Source organism: Solanum stenotomum, chromosome 9, assembly GCF_019186545.1.
Source record: "Solanum stenotomum isolate F172 chromosome 9, ASM1918654v1, whole genome shotgun sequence".
In the NCBI taxonomy this organism is placed as follows: domain Eukaryota; kingdom Viridiplantae; phylum Streptophyta; class Magnoliopsida; order Solanales; family Solanaceae; genus Solanum; species Solanum stenotomum.
The window spans coordinates 26664447-26678101 of record NC_064290.1 but is presented as its reverse complement, the minus strand read 5'-3'; positions in this window follow the sequence as shown (position 1 = coordinate 26678101).

The window sequence follows — 13655 nt, the reverse complement described above, 5'->3', positions numbered from 1 at the left end:
CCAATAAAAACACATTTTTCATTCAACTTATGATGAAATTGGGAATTTACCAAAGAATAAGAAATACAATAAAAAATTCTTAAATAACTTATAGTTGGTTTTCTACCCTTCCAAGCTTCAAATGGAGTTTGATACATAACAACCTTTGTTGGAGACAAATTCAATAAATAGACTGATGTCACTACAACTTCAGCCCAAAATTGATTCGGAACTCCCTTCGCTTGTAATATGCTTCTTGCCATCTCCACAATAGTGCAATTTTGTCGCTCAGCAACACCATTTTGCTCCGGAGTATAAGGTGTTGTCAGCTCCCTATGAATGCCATTTTCCTCACAAAAGAGATTAAACTCCTTGGACAAGAATTCACCGCCTCTATCTGTGCAAAAGGTTTTTATGCACAGACCACTTTGCTTCTCAACCTAGATTTAAAGTACTTGAATTTTTGAAATGTTTCTGATTTGCTTTCTAAAAAATAGACCCAACTCATGCGACTACAATCATCAGTAATTAGTAGAAAATAACGACTCCCACCAAAAGATGTAATATGCATAGGTCCACATAAATCAGCATGTATTAATTCAAGACACTTTGAAGCCCTCCAAGCTTTTCCAACAGGAAAAGACTTCCTAGTTTGTTTTCCATAAATGCACCTTTCACACAATTCAATAGAATCAATTTTTGGTAGTCCAAAAACCATACCTTTGTCAACTAGCAATTTCAGGCCCTTTATATTGAGGTGACAATACCTCAAATCCCACAACTTCGACTCATCCTTTGCACTTGCAGCAAGCGCAAAAATTTCCATGTTAGAAATATCCAGCGAAAATATCTTGTTTGGCGTCATAGTGATGCGAACCTTTTTGCCTGACTTCTTGTTTGTAATGACACAAGCATCGTCATCAAACCAAAAAGAATGCCCATCAGACTTTAGTTGTCCAACACTCAATAAATTGTATCCTAAATCAGGTACAACTTGGACGTTGTCCAACATTTTTACTTTGTCGTGGCTAGTGTGAATACCCACAATGCCTTTTCCTTCAACCTGCATCTCTTTTGCGTTGCCAAGCTGCACCTTTTTCTTTTGCTTCTCATCTAGCTCCTGGAACAAAGATTTGGTGCCTGTCATATGATTTGAACAACCACTATCTACAAACCATACATTACATGGCTTGTGATATGTATCAATGCAAGCCATAAAGAGATAATTCTCTTCCTCATTTTCTATTGCTGCAAAGTTTATTTTCTGGTCTTTATACTAGCAATTAGCCTTTATATACCCGTAGCGCTGACAATGATGACATTGAATGCCATTCTTTGTGTTACTTTGCTCATTGGACTGCCTATGCCCATCATTCCTTCCTCTACCTCTTCCATAGCCACGACCTCGACCACTACGGAATCCTCCTCTTCCTCGACCTCTGCTTGCTGGACCATTGTTCTCACCATATTTGGTTGTTGTTTCCTTCACTTGAAATGCTTTATCTTCATTCTTTCCAATAGATCTATTAAGTCTCGCCTCATAGGCTTGAAGAGATCCTATCAGTTCATCAAAGGAAAAAACTGATAGATCCTTAGACTCTTCTATAGCAACAACTACATGATCAAATTTTGGAGTCAAGCTTCGCTATATTTTTTCCACAATCATTTGATCAGTAACTTTATCGCCACATGATCGATTTTGCTGACAATTGCCACTGCTCTGGACAAGAAATCAGCAATTGATTCTCCATTTTTCATCATCAAGGTTTCAAAGTCACGCCGAAGTGATTGCAATCTCACCACAATGACCTTTGAATCACCTTGAAACTCCTTCTGCAGAATGGACCAAGCTTGTTTTGATGTGGTTGTTGCTGTGATCCGTGAAAAGTGGCTATCATGAACTGCCTGCTAAATAAAAACCAATGCTTTAGCATATTTTCTCTTGCTGTCTCGCAGTCTATTTTCTTCATTAGGATCTGCAAATCCTCATTCTACCAAGTCCCAAAGATCTTGAGATTTGAGTATTGTTTTCATACGAATACTCCAGACTTCGTAGCTTTCTCCTTTGAAGACAGGAATGAGTGGTTGTGCCACACTCAATGCATTGCCATTACTTGCCATGGCTCTGATGCCAAAGATGTTGGAGTAAATAGGCAGGAAAACTTTAAGAAGAAACAAAGAATTGTATGCTAGAAGTCTTTTCTATTTTTCAGTATATGAAATCACAGGAAAGTACAGCTTTATATAGACTTAAAAATAACAAACTGCTAAGTCACTAAATGACCACTACTTTCATTAACTAAACAACTAATTACTAATCAAAACACAACTAGAAAGTATTGCACCATGATCAACATATTTGCTAACAACTAGCCCTAGAATATAGGACACTCCTAACAAACTTAATTGACCAGGTCATACTTTGAATCAGTCTTCAATATATTTGGACTCTTCAAACAAGTGATTGATCAAATCCTTTTTTCTCCAACAGTTTGAGACTTTTCACAACTTGAACACCAAGTTGTAGTTTGTGCAACAGAAAATCATTGAACTTCTTGTAAAGTTGAAGTTGTTGCAAAAAATATATTTATGGCTATGAAAATGAGTACATATTAGTTATCTAGATAGTCTTCTCGTTTGAAGTTGAGTTATTTCATTCTCCTTGTTGCATCAATTTTTGTTGATCTATTTAATTTAGCCACATAAAATATTGTAATTGCATAATTGAACTACTATCACAATCTTGCATGTGTTAAGAAGAAGAATAGAAAACATACAACATTCAAAGTGTGAGAAAACCCCCATATTTACAGACAACAAAGGATAGTATTAAAAGGTGCTTATTGTGCCTTATCAGATAACTCACAATCCTTCAGAAAAATTACAACTTTTCGGAAATGTCATAACTCATCGAAAAAGTCACAACTCTATCAAAAAGTTACAACCCTTCGAAAAAGTCACCACCCATCAATATTAAAAGGTGTCAGCTTTTAATATGATATAGAGCAAATAAATAAATATAATATAAAAATACAACATATTTACTAAAATGGGTGTTTTAACTTTGAGGTATTATAGTAATTTAACATTCAAGTTAGGGAGTTCATGCTTTTAAAGCAGTGTGTGTATATATATATATATATATATATATATATATATATAATTTCATTTATTCATAGTTCTCTCCCGAGTCCTTTTTATTATTAAAAAAGTATTTTTAATAAATAGGGCAAGTAAAATAGGAAAGGAAGAAGTAATTTTTATGCTTTTGACCAAGTTATGATTCAATTTAATCAAGAAATAAAATGTGTTTCATTTTGAGTTCCTTTCTTTGAGCCAAAAAACTAGTTGTGCCTTATCAGATAACTCACAATCCTTTAGAAAAGTTACAATTTTTCGGAAATGTCATAACTCATTGAAAAAGTTACAACTCTATCAAAAAGTTACAACCCTTCGAAAAAGTCACTACCCATCAATATTAAAAGGTGTCAACTTTTAATATGATATAGAACAAATAAATAAATATAATATAAAAATATAACATATTTACTAAAATGGGTGTTTTAACTTTGGGGTATTATAGTAATTTAACATTCAAGTTAGGGAGTTCATGCTTTTAAAGTAGTATATATATATCTATATATATAATTTCATTTATTCATAGTTCTCTCCCGATTCCGTTTTTAGTATTAAAAAAAGTATTTTTTAATAAATAGGGCAAGTAAAATAGGAAAGGAAGAAGTAATTTTTATGCTTTTGACCAAGTTATGATTCAATTTAATCAAGAAATAAAATGTGTTTCATTTTGAGTTCCTTTCTTTGAGCAAAAAAACTAGTTACACGAAGATTGACTTTTTTAAAATGAAATAAAAATAATGTATATTATTTTGTTTTATCAAAACTCAAAAGCACAAGTTTGATCCACAAATCAAAAAAGTATTCTCAAACGTGATTTTTCTATTCATGAGATCTGGTAAAAACTTGCTTTAAATTCTTTATGCATGGGAACTAAATTTCTCTTTCTCCTTCGTTTACTTTCCTTATCTTAAAATTTTTTTTAATAAAGGTTAGGAAAGTCAAAGCTAATATAATATATGCAATGAAGTTCTTAAATTTTTGGTAAATTATAGTTTTCGTCAATGCCGTGTTTTTTGCCTTGTACAAATCATTTGTAAATATTTAAAAAATAATTGAATCATTACAAGGTAATTATAGGTAATTCTATCTAGTTATATGGTATGAAAAGGAAATGTAAACTATACATTTTCTTAAAATATTATTGTTTAAATTGACACTGATATAAAGTCAAGCTCCTTCACTTACTACTTTTTTTTTATTTGGAAAATGGATGGTGAAGACGTGGAGGAAATGAAGTTTTTGTTTTCATTTGAATTGATTGTGACTTCTAAAATTTCTTTATTATTAAACGTAAAACATGGTAATATGTATATTTGGTAATGTTTATATATGTTAAATTTAGGCTATAGTAACATAGGAATTGTAGACCTAATTGGTTTGGCTTTTCGATATCCTAGTAGGTTTGAGATTTGATTAAAAAAATATGTGAATAAATAAAGGGAAATTTTTCAAAACAACAATATTTTAGCATTTAATAGGGCCCCTTGTCAACACTTTTAATATTTATTTAAAGGCGGAATGACCTGGGAGGCCCCTGTACTTGGCTCCGTTTGTCACATGGACCTTTCTACTCACGAATTTGCCAACTGAACACTCGAATCCACTGAAACACAACATTTTAAACCCATCTGACCGTTGACCAAGTCTACGTGGCAACTTAATAGTTGAGCTGGAACAAACACGTGCTTTCACGCGTTAAAGGAGCATAGACATAAAATTCTAGACTGAAAGCAATTATAAGGAAAAAAAAATGAAAAAAGACAAAACAAACAAATAAATAAATATAAAGTTTGTCACTTTTTTGTTTTTTCTCCCAATTTCTTTTGTCTGTCTACCCACCCGTTCTTCCCCGACCCAATTCCCATTTCTCTCACTTTCAGTAATCCTTTTCAGAGGTAATTGCTTCAGTGTTTGTGAGATTAAATTATACGGAGAGAAGCTATTGGGGAAACGGGGGAGCCGGGGAGGGTAATTTTCAGGTGGTGAAGTGACAATGATCCGGCGATTTTGGAGAGTAAAGAGTGATTGTTGTATGTCTTTGTGAAGTTAGGTGAAGTGTATTGTGTAAAATTATATGAAGATGTTAAAGCATATTAAGATATTTTAGTGTGGTTCGTCGGTATTAGAGAATATTTAGATACTTTAGTGTGGTTCGTCGATAATAATGGAGGAAACAGATTTACTGTGATTTAATTGGGCGACAGAGACATTGGTAAAAAAAATATGACAGAAAATTATGAACCATGAAAATTTGAAGAAGAACGGTGGTTTATAATTATTTAAGGTAGTGTTTCAGGTAAGGATGCAAGATTGCAATGGTGTTTTTGCTGTAAAAATGGAGGGGAGTAGTCAAGGATAGGGGCAGTGAAGGAGAAACATAATGAAAAAGAAGAAGAAATTAAATTTTTTAAAATAAAGTAAAAGTAAATGAGGTGTCATTAAAAATTTGATGTGGATGATGACATGTTATTTTACGGTGTGTTTGAAGTGCACGTGAAGCCAAAATGGTTTAAAATGTTGTGTTTCAGTGGGTTCAAGGGTTCAATTGGTAAAGTCGTGAGTAGAAGGGTCCTTGTGACAAATGAAGCCAAGTACATGTGCCTCCCAAGTCATTCCGCCTTTATTTAAAATATCAATATTTTGGTTTGTTATAATGCTGATTGTATTTATTTAATTTGAAAGAATACAAACTTTTAATAACAAAATGGAGAGAATCATGGGAGAAAATATTTCAAAAAAGGTAAAAATATTTTCATTAGTTTTTATGTTTAAAACTCAACAAAAACTTGTTCTCCAGAGTATTTTCTTAAAGATACTAAACTAAATGTTCAAAAACATATTTATTGTCGCCGAAAATAAGCTACGAAAGCTCATTTGATGTTGTAAGTCGGGCTCGCCAAACCACTCGGCGAGCCGCCCTTTGGTCTCTTCCATCGCCCTTTTGCCTTGGCATTCAGCATCCTCAAGGTTTGTAAAATTGGGCGATCTATCTTGGCTTCGGGGAATCACTCAGCGATCCGCCGACTACTCATTTTCATCGCCAACTTGGTTCTTTCCTTCCGGGCTTGGCACACTGGAGCATTAGGCGGTCTGATGAGCCACTCAGCGACACGCCGAGTGATCTTGACGATCCTCAGGCTCGCCCATCTTCACTTCTTCAGCCTATTTTGCTTATTTGTGCCTGCTAGTGTCCTTGTTTTGTTCCTCAATCCATATTTCTAAAAAATCAAGGGTTTTATATCTGTTATTGGCACAAAATAAGTATTTGAGGACACTAAATCTATATAAACATGCCTTGAATGAGTCCAAATCTCGAACTCATCAACCACCCTCATACAAGAATCTTGAACTTTGTTTTGGATAAATTATCTCTTCTAGTTTAGTCTCCTAATATGTTTACTTTGTGTATTCTTTTTGTTCAAATAAAGTTCAACGTTTTCATTCAATTTCTTATCTCTAATTGGTATTGCTCTGCTACAAACTTTTTGGTTACTTGTGGGGTCCATCGCCTATTCTTTTCATTGATAAAACACGTTAATGTGTTTTCATTGATCAGTACAACAACTATAATTGGTTGTACACTCTTAAAAACAAACATGAGGTTTGAGACATTTTTCCTAAGTTTCATCCCTTAGTGGAAAAATATTTTAAGCAGAAAATTGTCTCTCTCTATACTAATGGAGGAGGTGAATATAAAGGTATTGATCCGTATTTCACTTTAAATGGGATTGAACAACTTGTGTCACCTCCTCATACATCTCAAAGAGTGTCCACAACAGAGCATCGTCATCGGCACATTGCTGAAACGGCCAAAACACTTTTACATGAGGCATTATTCAAGTTTTTGGTTGTTTGCTTGTCAACATACAATTTATCTTATTAATCGATTTCCCACTTAAAACTTTTTGGTTGTCTATGTTACCCATGGATTAGTCCTTACCCCAACCATAAGCTTAAGCCTAGGTCCACTCCATGTATCTATCTGGGCTTCTCCCAAGTTCGTTATGCACACCAATGTTTTGATCGCACTAACTTTAATTCTTTTTATCTCGTGTGATGTAAAGTTTTTTGAAAATATTTTTCCCTTTCACACAATATTCTCACATCTTAAGAATAAATCTTTTACGCTTGTGTGGGAAGTTGTTGACACACCTATAGATTTTCAACCTCAAACTCTTTCACCAGATTATTCACCACTTCCTTCTCCTCTTCCTGTTCAAGACATTTCTGTTGGGTTATGAAAGTGATTAGGGTGTCATGCGGAAGCGTACAATTACAAATCATATATTAATAAATTAGAGGACAAATAAAAGTATCCTAAAGACATATTACTGATATGGTTTGGTGAAGCGACCTACATATTATAAAACTAATATAATATTGAAAAATATAAATATGTTTAGGAGAAAATCTCCCCATAAACAAAACTCTCTAAATGACTACATTGTGGATTCTATTGTGTTTTGCTATGAAAATAGGGATCTTCAATTTATAGATCTCCGGACTTTTCAACTAAGAAAAGAATAAATCAACTATGGAAGAAAAATATATTGTCCTTTCATTAAAAGTAAAAACATTTATGGTAATGTTTTGTCTTTTCTTTTAGGAAAAAATAAACTTCAAATAAAGTAAGAAAATCAGGGTAAAACCCTAACAAATCTCCCATTTTGGCTGGATTTTCTTCACAGAACTTTATCATCCTTCTTCATATGCTTGATAATCTTGTTCTTCACAAATTCTTCATTACTGCTGCTTGCCATGGTTAAAAATATATGAATTAAAAATGGTTTAAGAATAATTTATTTTTATTTTTAAAAATTACAGCAACAAGAATGTTGAAAACTTAGTTGAAAGTTTTCTTCCATGTGCTTGACAAAAATCTTCATTGTCATCAAATTTGTTGCAAATTGATTTGAAACCATTTGAACCTTTCTTCAATCTTGTTGAACCATGTGTCATTGAACCATTGGCTCTGATACCACTTGTTGGGTTCGAAATTGATTAGGGCTTCATGCAGAATCTTACAATTGCAAATCATAAGACGATAAATTAGACGACACATAAAACTATACTAAAAGACATAATATTATTATTTGATATGACCAATTGGCTTACATAATGAAAAACTAATAAAACGACATTCAAACTGTAGAGCTTAAAATCTCCCCCATAAACAAAGTCTCTAAATGACTATATTGTGGATTCTATTGTATTTTGCTATGAAAATAGGGATTAGTTACTTCACTTTCTCAGTTTCATTCTTCCCTTACTTCTTCGCAGCAGCCCAATCTTTTGTCCCATCACATAATACTACCCCTAATCATATCACCTACAATCGCCGAAACAAAACACAATTTTTGTCACCTGCTTCTACAACATATCATCTAAAACAAGCGAGTGTGCCTTCAAATCCTCTACGATCCCCACCTCCTCCTCAAACTTGCCCAACAACCTGATCGAAAAATAATATTTTTCCCTAAGAAACCTTTAATTACATTGTGTAACTTCCTCCCAATGTTTCCCTCCATACCGTCAAGCAGTCTCTTAAGCACTCAAAAAGGAGTTCAGCTATGAAAGCTGAATTTTATATGTTAATTTAGAATCAAACATGGCAATTGTGTCACACCCTGAGCCTACACCCTTGGGGGGACTTGCACTCGAGAACCATTGCTGGCCCTAAGCGAACACTTGGCCTGACTTACTACTCAGCAAAATACTTTACTCAACAAAGACATGCTTATGAAATAAACTTAGATTGTATAAAGAAACATTCACTAACAAAAATGGCAACTCAAGTCTCAAACATTAAAACTGAAAATGGAAAAGACTCGTGAACTAACAATAACTAACTGTCTATGAAGTCTTTAATAACTGAGATTGACGTCGGGAAAAGACCCCGATCATCCTAATAAAAAAGCTTAAGTGATAAAAACAAAGATAAAAGGGATCCTCCTGAAAGCAAGGAGGCTCACCAACAACTCTGAATGCTCAACTGGATCAACGAAGCGATGGATGTTGATCCTGGTTACTTGTATTTGCATCATAATATGATGCAGGCCAAATAACGTCAGTACATTGAATGTACGAGCATACGACGGGAAACCTAAACATGACATAAGCTTGAACTGAATTCTAAAAAAATTACTTACCTCAGCTTTACTCAACTTATGGATACTCAACTCAATACAGAAATAAACAACAATAATGATGCAATTTATATAAAACATTTAAACAGTAGGTAACAACTCAGTGTATTTAAGAAATACAATAACAACTCAATTTATACATAATAAAGTAATATAATTTTGTGGGAGTTTCTTTAGCCGGCAACAATCACTATGAGCTATGTGATGATACAACGTCTCACCCACGCTGCCAGAATTGTCCTATAGCTTGTCGGAATATAGAACACCTCAACTAAGTGGATCCACTAGTATATTCTTAAAAATATTAAGGAGTCATCTAAAAAGTATGACCCTCCCTACCCACGTTGGCTATATGGTGTATGGAGACTTTGAGTTATTATGAACTCATCCTCATTTCGGTGCTCAATACTACTCCCAAAAATATACTCAACTCATATTTTTAAAACCATAACTCTTTCTCTGTGATTTGAGGTTTTACTCAAAAAACTTATCTCTTAAAAGAGATAGGACTCAAAACTACTCACGAAAAGTCATTTGGTAATCGGTGTTTCCTCTCATTTTAAATGTGAAAAATTTAGTCTTTGGGAATGCATAGTCCCCATATAACATTTTAAAGAAATGAACTCGGCTCTACTCTTTCTCAATCTCAATGATGAAGTCTTAAAACAAGTTTAAAAGATTTTCAAAAGACTTCTTAAAATGACTCGAAGAACTCTCAAGATTTGACTTTTAATTCTACCTTGAATTTAAATTATCTATTCAAGGTTGTGATTTGTGATAGGAAGGATATTGTGATGATTAGGAGTCTTTTTAGATGGTTAAACATGAGAAACGATCAGTGATTCCTCAATTCCTCTTTAGATTCAGATACCCAGTACATGTACACAACAATATAATCAAACACAACTCTAAAATCGATATGATTTCCTTAACAATTAATCAATCTCATCTAAACTCAAGAACGAAAGCCAATTTAAAGAACACAATTCAAGAACATCATACTTTCAACTTTCTAGAACGATTTTCACTAAAATAAACATGATTGGTGGGTGGGTGAACGAACCCAACGCTATGAAAGTTTCACATACCTCTTTAGGGATCGACCATTGGAGAAATCCACTATGAAATCCTATTATCTTGACGAAAACTTGACATTTTCTCCTCTTTCTCTTCTCTCAAAGCCCTGGCATTATTTTGGAATGAGTAAATTGAACTAACTCAGTTTTGACCCCAAATAAATTCCTAAAAATGAAATAAATTAATTGGGTAATGAAAAGACCAAAATACCCATCTAAAATTCGGTTGAGTTTCCTTATCAAGACAACCCAACTTTAAACGGGCATATCTCCCTCATATGAGCTCAAAAACTAGTAAACTCGAGTGCGTCGAAAAGATTATTCCAAGACCTTTCATTTGATATCTTATGGCACACCTAACTCATCATGTACTGAGAGTTATGGTCGTTTGAAGTTTACCCAAACTCATACTTAACATACTTGCCAAATTTCAGATTTTCATTATTTCCAAAAATGGTTCTTTTTAATTCTAGCTCTTTCAAATAGCGGGGTGTTACAATATCTAACCCTTGGGAACATTCATCCTCGAATGAGAATACCCTTAGTAGGCTAAGGGTGTAACATCTAACATCCAACTTAAACACCCAACAAGCAAAATGAAAACACAACAAGTCAACTTAAAGTAAATGCCAAGAAAAGGATTAGTACCTTAATTTGTAATTTCTTTGGACTCACAGAGATGTGAGTATCTCTTCTTCATGTTCTCCTCAGCTTCCCAAGTAGCTTCCTCAACAAATTGGTTTCTCTATAGAACTTTGACCGATGTTACTTCCTTGGTCCTCAAATTGCGAACTTTTGACGATCTAAAATTTGAATAGGAATCTCCCTGTAAGATAAGCTATCTTGAACACCAATATCTTCAGTAGGTATGATAAGTGAAGGATTGCCCGAACACTTCTTCAACATGGAAATGTGAAATACCGAATGAACCACTGGTAACTCTTGCGGTAGCTACAACTCATAAGCCACGTTACTAATCCTCTTGGATATTTTGCAAGGACCAATATACCGGGGACTAAACTTCCCATGCGTGCCAAATCTCGTAACACCCTTCATGGTTGAAACCTTCAAATAAACCTAATCTTCTACTTCAAACTCTAAGTCTCTTCTCCTAACATATGTATAAGATTTCTGACAACTCTGCGCTATTTTCAGCCTTTCTTGAATAACCCTCACCTTCTCCATAGCTTGATGAACTAAGTCTGGTCCTATCAACCCAGCTTTACCAACCTCAAACCATCTAATAGGAGATCTGTATCTTCTCCCATAAATAGCCTCATAAGGAGCCATCTACATGCTAGAATGATAACTATTGTTATAGGTGAAAAGTAGTACTAAGTTTAACACTAGTACCAAGACCCTTTTGGAGTGATTTCCAAAACTGAAAAGTGAATTGAGTACCACCATCAGAGATAATGGATAAGGGACTCTATGCAACCTCAAAACTTCCTTCAAATACAACTTGGCATAGTCCTCCGCCGAATAAGAAACTTTGCCGGGAATGAAATGAGCTAATTTCGTCATCCGATCAATAATAACCCAAATCGAGTCATATTGTCGCCGGGTGCATGATAAACCAACAATGACGTCCATGTTTAAATCTTTCCACTTCCAAGTAGGGATACTAATGTCTTGGGATAAACCTCTCTGCTTTTGATGCTGAACTTTCACTTGTTGAAAATAAGGACATTTAGCCACAAATTCCTCAATATCCTTCTTCATCTCATTCCACCAATAGATCTCCCGAGAGTCACAATACATCTTAGTGGCTTTTGACATGATTTTCTCTCTCAAGTAATCAACATTAGAAACACACAAATCACCTTGATATCTAAGTACACCATTTCCCCCTTGGGAGAAAGCCTCCACAAACTTTTTAAGCACCGCTTCATTTAATTCTACCAACGTCGGGTCAAGACCTTGCTTGGCTTTCACATCTGACACAAAAGACGATTCTAAACCATTGTGGACGATAAAGCCACCCTTGGTAGAGTCAACTAATCGAACACCCAATTGAGCCAATCCATGAACATCTTGTATCAACTCCTTTTTATCATCCTCAATATGAGCAATACTACCCATCGATAATCGACTAAGGGCATCTGCCACCACATTTGCCTTAGCAGGATGATAGAGAACATTCATGCCATAATATTTCAATAATTCAAGCCAGCTCCTTTGGCGAAGATTTAGATCTTTCTGATTAAACACATATTAGAAACTCTTGTGGTAAGTAAAGACATCCACATGAACACTATACAAAAAATGCCTCCAAATCATTGAGGCAAAAACAACCGCCGCTAGTTCAAGGTCATGGGTCTATAATTGTTTTCATGAATATTATGTTTCCTTGAAGCATATGCAATGAATTTCCCATTTGGCATAAGGACACTTCCTAACCCAATTCTAGAGGCATCACAATAAACGACAAAACCATTTGTCCTTACCGACAAAGTCAACACCGGAGCGGAAGTAAATCTATCTTTATATTCTTGAGAACACTTTTCACAGGCTTAAGACCACATGAACTTAAACTTTTTTTGATTCAATGCCGTCAATGGAGAAGCAGTCGAAGAGAACCTCTCAAAAAACCTATCCGAAGGGGTTAGATGTCTAGGCCAACTTTTGACCGCATCCATCTTATTAGGATCTACCTCAATAACCTTACCAAAAAACAAATGCCGAAGAAAAGCCACGGACCTTAACCAGAACTCACATTTACTAAACTTTGCAATGAGTTGTGGACTTGCAACACAATCCTCAAATGATTGGTATGCTCGTCTTCACTCCTCGAATAGACCAATATATCATCAATGAGTATAGTCATAATCATGTCAAGGTATTGTCTAAACACCATATTCATCAAACCCATAAATTCCCCCGAAGCATTAGTCAAACCAAACAACCTTATTCAAAACTCATAATGACCATACTGAGTTTAAAAAGTCATCTTTGGAATTTCATCTTCTTTCACCCTCAATTGGTGATAACCGGGCCGGAGGTAAATCTTCGAAAAGTAACTTGCTGCTTGTAGTTGGTCAAACAATTCATCTATCCTTGGTAGCGGGTACTTATTCTTAACGGTAACCTTATTCAATTGCCGGTAGTCAATACACAAACGTAGCGAACCACCTTTCTTTCTAACAAATAAAACTGGAGCACCCTATGGACAAATAGTTGGTCGGATTAAACCCAAATCCAACAAATCTTTCAATTTGTCCTTTAATTCCTTAAGTTCTTCCAGAGCCATACGATAAGGAGGAATAAAGATAGGTTGCGTATCTAGGAGATGGTCAATACCGAAGTCTATTTCCCT